Raw genomic sequence first — 10,262 nt, 5'->3', positions numbered from 1 at the left:
GAGCAAGGGACACATAGAGAGCAAGGGACACACACAGAGCGAGGGACACACAGAGACCAAGGGACACAGAGAGCGAGGGACACACAGAGCGAGGGACACACAGAGCGAGGGACACACAGGGCGAGGGACACACACACAGACCGAGGGACAAAGTGAGCGAGGGACACACAGAGAGCGAGGAACACACACAGAGTGCGAGGGACACACAGAGAGCGAGGGACACACAGAGAGCGAGGGACACACACAGAGCGAGGGACACACAGAGAGCGAGGGACACACAGAGAGCGAGGGACACACAGAGAGCGAGGGACACACAGAGAGCGAGGGACACACAGAGAGCTGGGACACACAGAGATCGAGGGACACACAGAGAGCGAGGGACACACACAGAGAGCGAGGGACACACAGAGAGCGAGCGACACACACACAGAGCGAGGGACACACTGAGAGCGAGGGGCGCACAGAGAGCGAGGGACACACAGAGAGCGAGGGACACACAGAGAGCGAGTGAAACACAGAGAGCGAGGGAAACACAGAGAGCGAGGGACACACATAGAGAGCGAGGGACACACAGAGCGAGGGACACACACAGAGAGCGAGGGACACACTCAGAGCAAGTGACACACACAGAGAGCGAGGGACACACAGAGAGCGTGGGACACACAAAGAGCGAGGGACACACAGACACCGAGGGACATACAGAGAGCGAGGGACACAGAGAGCGAGGGACACACACAGAGAGCGAGGGACACACAGAGAGCGAGCGACACACACAGAGAGCGAGGGACACAGAGAGTGAGGCTGCACAGAGAGCGAGGGACACGCACCAAGCGAGGAACACAGAGAGAGTGTAGGACACACAGAGAGCGTGGGACACACAGAGAGCGAGGGACACACAGAGAGCGAGGGACGCACAGAGAGCGAGGGACGCACAGAGAGCGAGGGTCGCCCAGAGAACGGGGGACGCACAGAACGAGGGACACACAGAGAGCGAGGGACGCACAGAGAGCGAGGGACTCACAGAGAGCGAGGGACGCACAGAGAGCGAGGGACGCACAGAGAGCGAGGGACAAACAGTGCGAGGGACAAACAGAGAGCGAGGGACAAACAGAGAGCGAGGGACACACCGAGAGCGAGGGACACACCGAGAGCGAGGGACACACAGCGAGCGAGGGACACACAGAGAGCGAGGGACACACAGAGATCGAGGGACGCACAGAGAGCGAGGGATGCACAGAGAGCGAGGGACGCACAGAGAGTGAGGGGTACACAGAGAGTGAGGGGTACACAGAGAGCGAGGGACACAGCTAGAGCGAGGGACACAGCGAGACCGAGGGATACAGCGAGAGCGACGACACAGCAAGAGCGAGGGACACAGCGAGAGTGAGAGACACAGCGAGAGAAGGAGAGAGAGAGATAGAGTGATAGAAAGTGAGAGAGATGTACACAGTGAGCGAGAGTGGGACAAAGATGGAGGGACAGGGAGAGAGGGGGACAGAGAGAGGGGGGAACTTTTTGGGAGAGGGCGACAGAGAGCGAGCGACACAGAGAGTGAGGGGTGCACAGAGAGCGAGGGACACACAGAGCGAGGGACACACACAGAGAGCGAGGGACACACAGAGGGCGAGGGACACACAGAGAGCGAGGGACGCACAGAGAGCGAGGGACGCACAGAGAGCGAGGGACGCACAGAGAGCGAGGGACGCACAGAGAGCGAGGGACGCACAGAGAGCGAGGGACACACAGAGCGAGGGACACACACAGAGAGCGAGGGACGCACAGTGAGCGAGGGACGCACAGAGAGCGAGGGACGCACAGAGTGCGAGGGACAAACAGAGAGCGAGGGACGCACAGAGAGCGAGGGACACACATAGAGAGCGAGGGACACACACAGAGCGAGGGACGCACAGAGAGCGTGGGACACCCAGAGAGCGAGGGACGCACAGAGAGCGAGGGACGCAGAGTGAGCGAGTGGCGCACAGAGAGCGAGGGACGCACAGAGAGCGAGGGACACACTCAGTGCGAGGGACACAAACTGTGCGAGGGACACACACAGAGAGCGAAGGGACACACAGAAAGCGAGGATCACACAGAGAGCGAGGGACACTCAGAGAGCGAGGGACGCACAGAGAGCGAGCGACACAGAGAGTGAGGGGTGCACAGAGAGCGAGGGACACACAGAGAGCGAGGGACACACAGAGAGCGTGGGACACACAGAGAGCGAGGGACACACAGAGCGAGGGACACACAGAAAGCGAGGGACACACAGAGAGCGAGGGACGCACAGAGAGCGAGGGACGCACAGAGAGCGAGGGACACACAGAGAGCGAGGGACGCACAGAGAGCGAGTGACACACAGAGAGCGAGGGAAACACAGAGAGCGAGGGACACACAGAGAGCTAGGGACGCACATAGAGAGCGAGGGACACACAGAGAGCGAGGGGCACACAGAGAGCGAGGGACTCACAGAGAGCGAGGGACACATAGAGAGCGAGGCACAGAGAGAGTGAGGTACACACAGAGAGCGAGTGACACACAGAGAGCGTGGGACGCACAGAGAGCGAGGGACGCACAGAGAGCGAGGGACTCACAGAGAGCGAGGGACGCACAGAGAGCGAGGGACGCACAGAGAGTGAGGGACAAACAGTGCGAGGGACAAACAGAGAGCGAGGGACGCACAGAGAGCGAGGGAGACACAGAGAGCGAGGGACACACAGAGAGCGAGGGACACACAGAGAGCGAGGGACACACACAGAGAGCGAGGGACACACAGAGAGCGAGAGACACACAGAGAGCGAGGTCCACACAGAGAGCGAGGGACACACAGAGAGCGAGGGACACACACATGAGAGCTAGGGACACACAGAGAGCGAGGGACACACAGAGTGAGGGACACACAGAGAGCGAGGGACACACAGAGAGCGAGGGACACACAGAGGGAGGGACACACAGAGAGCGAGGGACACACAGAGAGCGAGGGACACACAGAGAGCGAGCGAAACACAGAGAGCAAGGGACACATAGAGAGCAAGGGACACACACAGAGCGAGGGACACACAGAGACCAAGGGACACAGAGAGCGAGGGACACACAGAGCGAGGGACACACAGAGCGAGGGACACACACACAGACCGAGGGACACACACAGAGCGAGGGACACACACAGAGAGCGAGGGACACACACAGAGCAAGGGACACACACAGAGAGCGAGGGACACACAGAGAGCGAGGGACGCACAGAGAGCGAGTGACACACAGAGAGCGAGTGACACACAGAGCGAGGGACGCACAGAGAGTGAGGTACGCACAGAGAGCGAGGGACGCAGAGTGAGCGAGTGGTGCACAGAGAGCGAGGGACACACACAGAGAGCGAGTGACACACAGAGAGCGAGGGACACACACAGAGAGCGAGGGACACACAGAGAGCGAGAGACACACAGAGAGCGAGGGACACACAGAGCGAGGGACACACAGAGCGAGGGACACACAGAGCGAGGGACACACACACAGACCGAGGGACAAAGTGAGCGAGGGACACACAGAGAGCGAGGGACACACGCAGAGAGCGAGGGACACACAGAGAGCGAGGGACACACACAGAGCGAGGGACACACAGAGAGCGAGGGACACACAGAGAGCTGGGACACACAGAGTGCGAGGGACACACAGAGAGCGAGGGACACACAGAGAGCGAGGGAAACACAGAGAGCGAGGGACACACAAAGAGCTAGGGACACACATAGAGATCGAGGGACACACACAGAGCGAGGGACACACACAGAGAGCGAGGGACACACACAGAGCAAGGGACACACACAGAGAGCGAGGGACACACAGAGAGCGAGGGGCACACAGAGAGCGAGGGACTCACAGAGAGCGAGGGACACACAGAGCGAGGAACACACAGAGAGCGAGGGACACTCAGAGACTCAGTGAGACACAGAGAGCGAGGGACACAGAGAGCGAGGGACACACACAGAGAGCGACGGACACACAGAGAGCGAGGAACACACACAGAGAGCGAGGAACACACACAGAGAGCGAGGGACACACACAGAGAGCGAGGGACGCACAGAGAGCGAGTGACACACAGAGAGCGAGTGACACACAGAGCGAGGAACACACAGAGAGCGAGGGAAACTCAGAGACTGAGTGAGACACAGAGAGCCAGGGACACACACAGAGAGCGACGGACACACAGAGAGCGAGGAACACACACCGAGAGCGAGGGACACACACAGAGAGCGAGGGACACACACAGAGAGCGAGGGACACACACAGAGAGCGAGGGACGCACACAGAGAGCGAGGGACACACAGAGAGCGAGGGACACACAGAGAGCGAGGGACACACAGAGAGCGAGGGAAACATAGAGAGCGAGGGACACACAGAGAGCGAGGGACACACATAGAGAGCGAGGGACACACACAGAGCGAGTGACGCACAGTGAGCGAGGGACACACAGAGAGCGAGGGAAACACAGAGAGCGAAGGACACACAGAGAGCGAGGGACACACATAGAGAGCGAGGGACACACACAGAGCGAGGGACGCACAGAGAGCGTGGGACACCCAGAGAGCGAGGGACGCACAGAGAGCGAGGGACGCAGAGTGAGCGAGTGGCGCACAGAGAGTGAGGGACGCACAGAGAGCGAGGGACGCACAGAGAGCGAGGGACACACTCAGTGCGAGGGACACAAACTGTGCGAGGGACACACACAGAGAGCGAAGGGACACACAGAAAGCGAGGATCACACAGAGAGCGAGGGACACTCAGAGAGCGAGGGACGCACAGAGAGCGAGCGACACAGAGAGTGAGGGGTGCACAGAGAGCGAGCGACACACAGAGAGCGAGGGACACACAGAGAGCGTGGGACACACAGAGAGCGAGGGACACACAGAGCGAGGGACACACAGAAAGCGAGGGACACACAGAGAGCGAGGGACGCACAGAGAGCGAGGGACGCACAGAGAGCGAGGGACACACAGAGAGCGAGGGACGCACAGAGAGCGAGTGACACACAGAGAGCGAGGGAAACACAGAGAGCGAGGGACACACAGAGAGCTAGGGACGCACATAGAGAGCGAGGGACACACAGAGAGCGAGGGGCACACAGAGAGCGAGGGACTCACAGAGAGCGAGGGACACATAGAGAGCGAGGCACAGAGAGAGTGAGGTACACACAGAGAGCGAGTGACACACAGAGAGCGAGGGACGCACAGAGAGCGAGTGACACACAGAGAGCGAGTGACACACAGAGCGAGGAACACACAGAGAGCGAGGGACACTCAGAGACTGAGTGAGACACAGAGAGCGAGGGACACACGCAGAGAGCGACGGACACACAGAGAGCGAGGAACACACACAGAGAGCGAGGAACACACACAGAGAGCGAGGGACACACACAGAGAGCGAGGGACACACACAGAGAGCAAGGGACGCACACAGAGAGCGAGGGAAACATAGAGAGCGAGGGACACACAGAGAGCGAGGGGCACACAGAGAGCGAGGGACTCACAGAGAGCGAGGGACACACAGAGAGCGAGGGACACACAGAGGGAGGGACACACAGAGAGCGAGGGACACACAGAGAGCGAGGGAAACACAGAGAGCAAGGGACACATAGAGAGCAAGGGACACACACAGAGCGAGGGACACACAGAGACCAAGGGACACAGAGAGCGAGGGACACACAGAGCGAGGGACACACAGAGCGAGGGACACACAGGGCGAGGGACACACACACAGACCGAGGGACAAAGTGAGCGAGGGACACACAGAGAGCGAGGAACACACACAGAGTGCGAGGGACACACAGAGAGCGAGGGACACACAGAGAGCGAGGGACACACACAGAGCGAGGGACACACAGAGAGCGAGGGACACACAGAGAGCGAGGGACACACAGAGAGCGAGGGACACACAGAGAGCGAGGGACACACAGAGAGCTGGGACACACAGAGATCGAGGGACACACAGAGAGCGAGGGACACACACAGAGAGCGAGGGACACACAGAGAGCGAGCGACACACACACAGAGCGAGGGACACACTGAGAGCGAGGGGCGCACAGAGAGCGAGGGACACACAGAGAGCGAGGGACACACAGAGAGCGAGTGAAACACAGAGAGCGAGGGAAACACAGAGAGCGAGGGACACACATAGAGAGCGAGGGACACACAGAGCGAGGGACACACACAGAGAGCGAGGGACACACTCAGAGCAAGGGACACACACAGAGAGCGAGGGACACACAGAGAGCGTGGGACACACAAAGAGCGAGGGACACACAGACACCGAGGGACACACAGAGAGCGAGGGACACAGAGAGCGAGGGACACACACAGAGAGCGAGGGACACACAGAGAGCGAGCGACACACACAGAGAGCGAGGGACACAGAGAGTGAGGCTGCACAGAGAGCGAGGGACACGCACCAAGCGAGGAACACAGAGAGAGTGTAGGACACACAGAGAGCGTGGGACACACAGAGAGCGAGGGACACACAGAGAGCGAGGGACGCACAGAGAGCGAGGGACGCACAGAGAGCGAGGGTCGCACAGAGAACGAGGGACGCACAGAACGAGGGACACACAGAGAGCGAGGGACGCACAGAGAGCGAGGGACTCACAGAGAGCGAGGGACGCACAGAGAGCGAGGGACGCACAGAGAGCGAGGGACAAACAGTGCGAGGGACAAACAGAGAGCGAGGGACAAACAGAGAGCGAGGGACACACCGAGAGCGAGGGACACACCGAGAGCGAGGGACACACAGCGAGCGAGGGACACACAGAGAGCGAGGGACACACAGAGATCGAGGGACGCACAGAGAGCGAGGGATGCACAGAGAGCGAGGGACGCACAGAGAGTGAGGTGTACACAGAGAGTGAGGGGTACACAGAGAGCGAGGGACACAGCTAGAGCGAGGGACACAGCGAGACCGAGGGATACAGCGAGAGCGACGACACAGCAAGAGCGAGGGACACAGCGAGAGTGAGAGACACAGCGAGAGAAGGAGAGAGAGAGATAGAGTGATAGAAAGTGAGAGAGATGTACACAGTGAGCGAGAGTGGGACAAAGATGGAGGGACAGGGAGAGAGGGGGACAGAGAGAGGGGGGAACTTTTTGGGAGAGGGCGACAGAGAGCGAGCGACACAGAGAGTGAGGGGTGCACAGAGAGCGAGGGACACACAGAGCGAGGGACGCACAGAGAGCGAGGGACGCACAGAGAGCGAGGGACGCACAGAGTGCGAGGGACAAACAGAGAGCGAGGGACGCACAGAGAGCGAGGGACACACATAGAGAGCGAGGGACACACACAGAGCGAGGGACGCACAGAGAGCGTGGGACACCCAGAGAGCGAGGGACGCACAGAGAGCGAGGGACGCAGAGTGAGCGAGTGGCGCACAGAGAGTGAGGGACGCACAGAGAGCGAGGGACGCACAGAGAGCGAGGGACACACTCAGTGCGAGGGACACAAACTGTGCGAGGGACACACACAGAGAGCGAAGGGACACACAGAAAGCGAGGATCACACAGAGAGCGAGGGACACTCAGAGAGCGAGGGACGCACAGAGAGCGAGCGACACAGAGAGTGAGGGGTGCACAGAGTGCGAGGGACAAACAGAGAGCGAGGGACGCACAGAGAGCGAGGGACACACAGAGAGCGAGGGACACACAGAGAGCGAGGGACACACAGAGAGCGAGAGACACACAGAGAGCGAGGGACACACAGAGAGCGAGGGACACACACAGAGAGCTAGGGACACACAGAGAGCGAGGGACAACACAGAGAGTGAGGGACACACAGAGAGCGAGGGACACACAGAGGGAGGGGCACACAGAGAGCGAGGGACACACAGAGAGCGAGGGAAACACAGAGAGCAAGGGACACATAGAGAGCAAGGGACACACACAGAGCGAGGGACACACAGAGACCAAGGGACACAGAGAGCGAGGGACACAGAGAGCGAGGGACACACAGAGCGAGGGACACACAGAGCGAGGGACACACACACAGACCGAGGGACAAAGTGAGCGAAGGACACACAGAGAGCGAGGAACACACACAGTGAGCGAGGGACACACAGAGAGCGAGGGACACACAGAGAGCGAGGGACACACAGAGAGCGAGGGAAACACAGAGAGCGAGGTAAACACAGAGAGCGAGGGACACACAGAGAGGGAGGGACACACATAGAGAGCGAGGGACACACAGAGCGAGGGACACACACAGAGAGCGAGGGACACACACAGAGCAAGGGACACACACAGAGAGCGAGGGACACACAGAGAGCGTGGGACACACAGAGAGCGAGGGACACACAGACACCGAGGGACACACAGAGAGCGAGGGACACACAGAGAGTGAGGGACACACACAGAGAGCGAGGGACACACAGACACCGAGGGACACACAGAGAGCGAGGGACACACAGAGAGCGAGGGACACACAGAGAGCGAGGGACACACACAGAGAGCGAGGCACACACAGAGAGCGAGCGACACACAGAGAGTGAGGGTGCACAGAGAGCAAGGGACACGCACCAAGCGAGGGACACACAGAGAGTGTAGGACACACAGAGAGCGTGGGACACACAGAGAGCGAGGGACACACAGAGAGCGAGGGACGCACAGAGAGCGAGGGACGCACAGAGAGCGAGGGACGCACAGAGAACGAGGGACGCACAGAACGAGGGACACACAGAGAGCGAGGGACGCAGAGAGAGCGAGGGACTCACAGAGAGCGAGGGACGCACAGAGAGCGAGGGACGCACAGAGAGCGAGGGACAAACAGAGTGCGAGGGCCAAACAGAGAGCGAGGGACAAACAGAGAGCGAGGGACACACAGAGAGCGAGGGACACACAGAGAGCGACGGACACACAGAGAGCGAGGGACACACAGAGAGCGAGGGACACACCGAGAGCGAGGGACACACAGCGAGCGAGGGACACACAGAGAGCGAGGGACACACAGAGATCGAGGGACGCACAGAGAGCGAGGGACGCACAGAGAGTGAGGGGTACACAGAGAGTGAGGGGTACACAGAGAGCGAGGGACACAGCTAGAGCGAGGGACACAGCGAGACCGAGGGACACAGCGAGAGCGAGGGACACAGCGAGAGCGACGACACAGCAAGAGCGAGGGACACAGCGAGAGCGAGAGACACAGCGAGAGAAGGAGAGAGAGAGATAGAGTGATAGAAAGTGAGAGAGATGTACACAGTGAGCGTGAGTGGGACAACGATGGAGGGACAGGGAGAGAGGGGGACAGAGAGAGGGGGGAACTTTTTGGGAGAGGGCTAGAGAGAGTGACACAGAGAGAAAGATGTAGACAGTGAAAGAGAGGGATAGAGTGAGAAGACACTTTGAGAGCAACAGGGACACAGAGGGAGAGAGGAACAGAGAGAGGTGGGCACACGGGGAGAGTGAGGGACACACACAGAGAAAGAGGTACACAGCGGGTCAGGATCTGAGGTTTCGGGGACGTGAGTGGGTCAGGATGTGAGGGTTAGGGGACATGAGGGTGTGATGGTGTGAGGGTGCCAGGACGTGAGGCAGTCAGGACATTAGGGTTATCAAACTGACCGTTTTCATTCAATCCAAATTGTTTCTTTATAAATTCTAATCTCAGGAATTGACATCAGAAGATTTCAGTGAAAAATCTGCCTGTGAACAAGTAAAATATGAAGTGAAACTTTGCAATGAGCTTTGTTTGCCTGGCCAGGAATCTTCTCTCTAAATGGAGGCAGAAATGAAGTTGTGTTTAACTCACATTCTGTGATTTCTTGCTGGTTTTTACTCATTCTATGGAAAGCCTTCCTAAGGCGACAGACGAATGGTCATTCCCAACATGTCAGAAATTAGGGGAACAAATGTCAAACAAAGACAGAAATAAGGACAGGACATTGTGAATCTGTGGCTGTCTGCTGAATTAACATAACCATAGACAGGACAAGTGTTACCTTTGCAGACACAGGAAACACACCGAGGGGGACATTCCTGACAGAAAGTTGGGGGTGGGGACAGCACACAGGTCACTGAGGAGATCTCTAGTCCAAACTGTTTCTAATCATTTCCCAATACTATTTTAAATTATGATTCAATCCTATTGGGAGGGGAGTGAGTGAGAGAGATATATTGCAGATCCAGTATAACATGGATAAATGTGAGGTTTTGCACTTGGGTAGAAAAAATAAGAACGTCCCTGTCTAATAATTACATTGAATCCAATTTTTTCCGGCCTGCTCAGTGAACAACACT

The sequence above is a fragment of the Scyliorhinus torazame genome, chromosome 23, assembly GCF_047496885.1.
Source record: "Scyliorhinus torazame isolate Kashiwa2021f chromosome 23, sScyTor2.1, whole genome shotgun sequence".
In the NCBI taxonomy this organism is placed as follows: Eukaryota; Metazoa; Chordata; class Chondrichthyes; order Carcharhiniformes; family Scyliorhinidae; genus Scyliorhinus; species Scyliorhinus torazame.
This window is presented reverse-complemented; position numbering follows the sequence as displayed.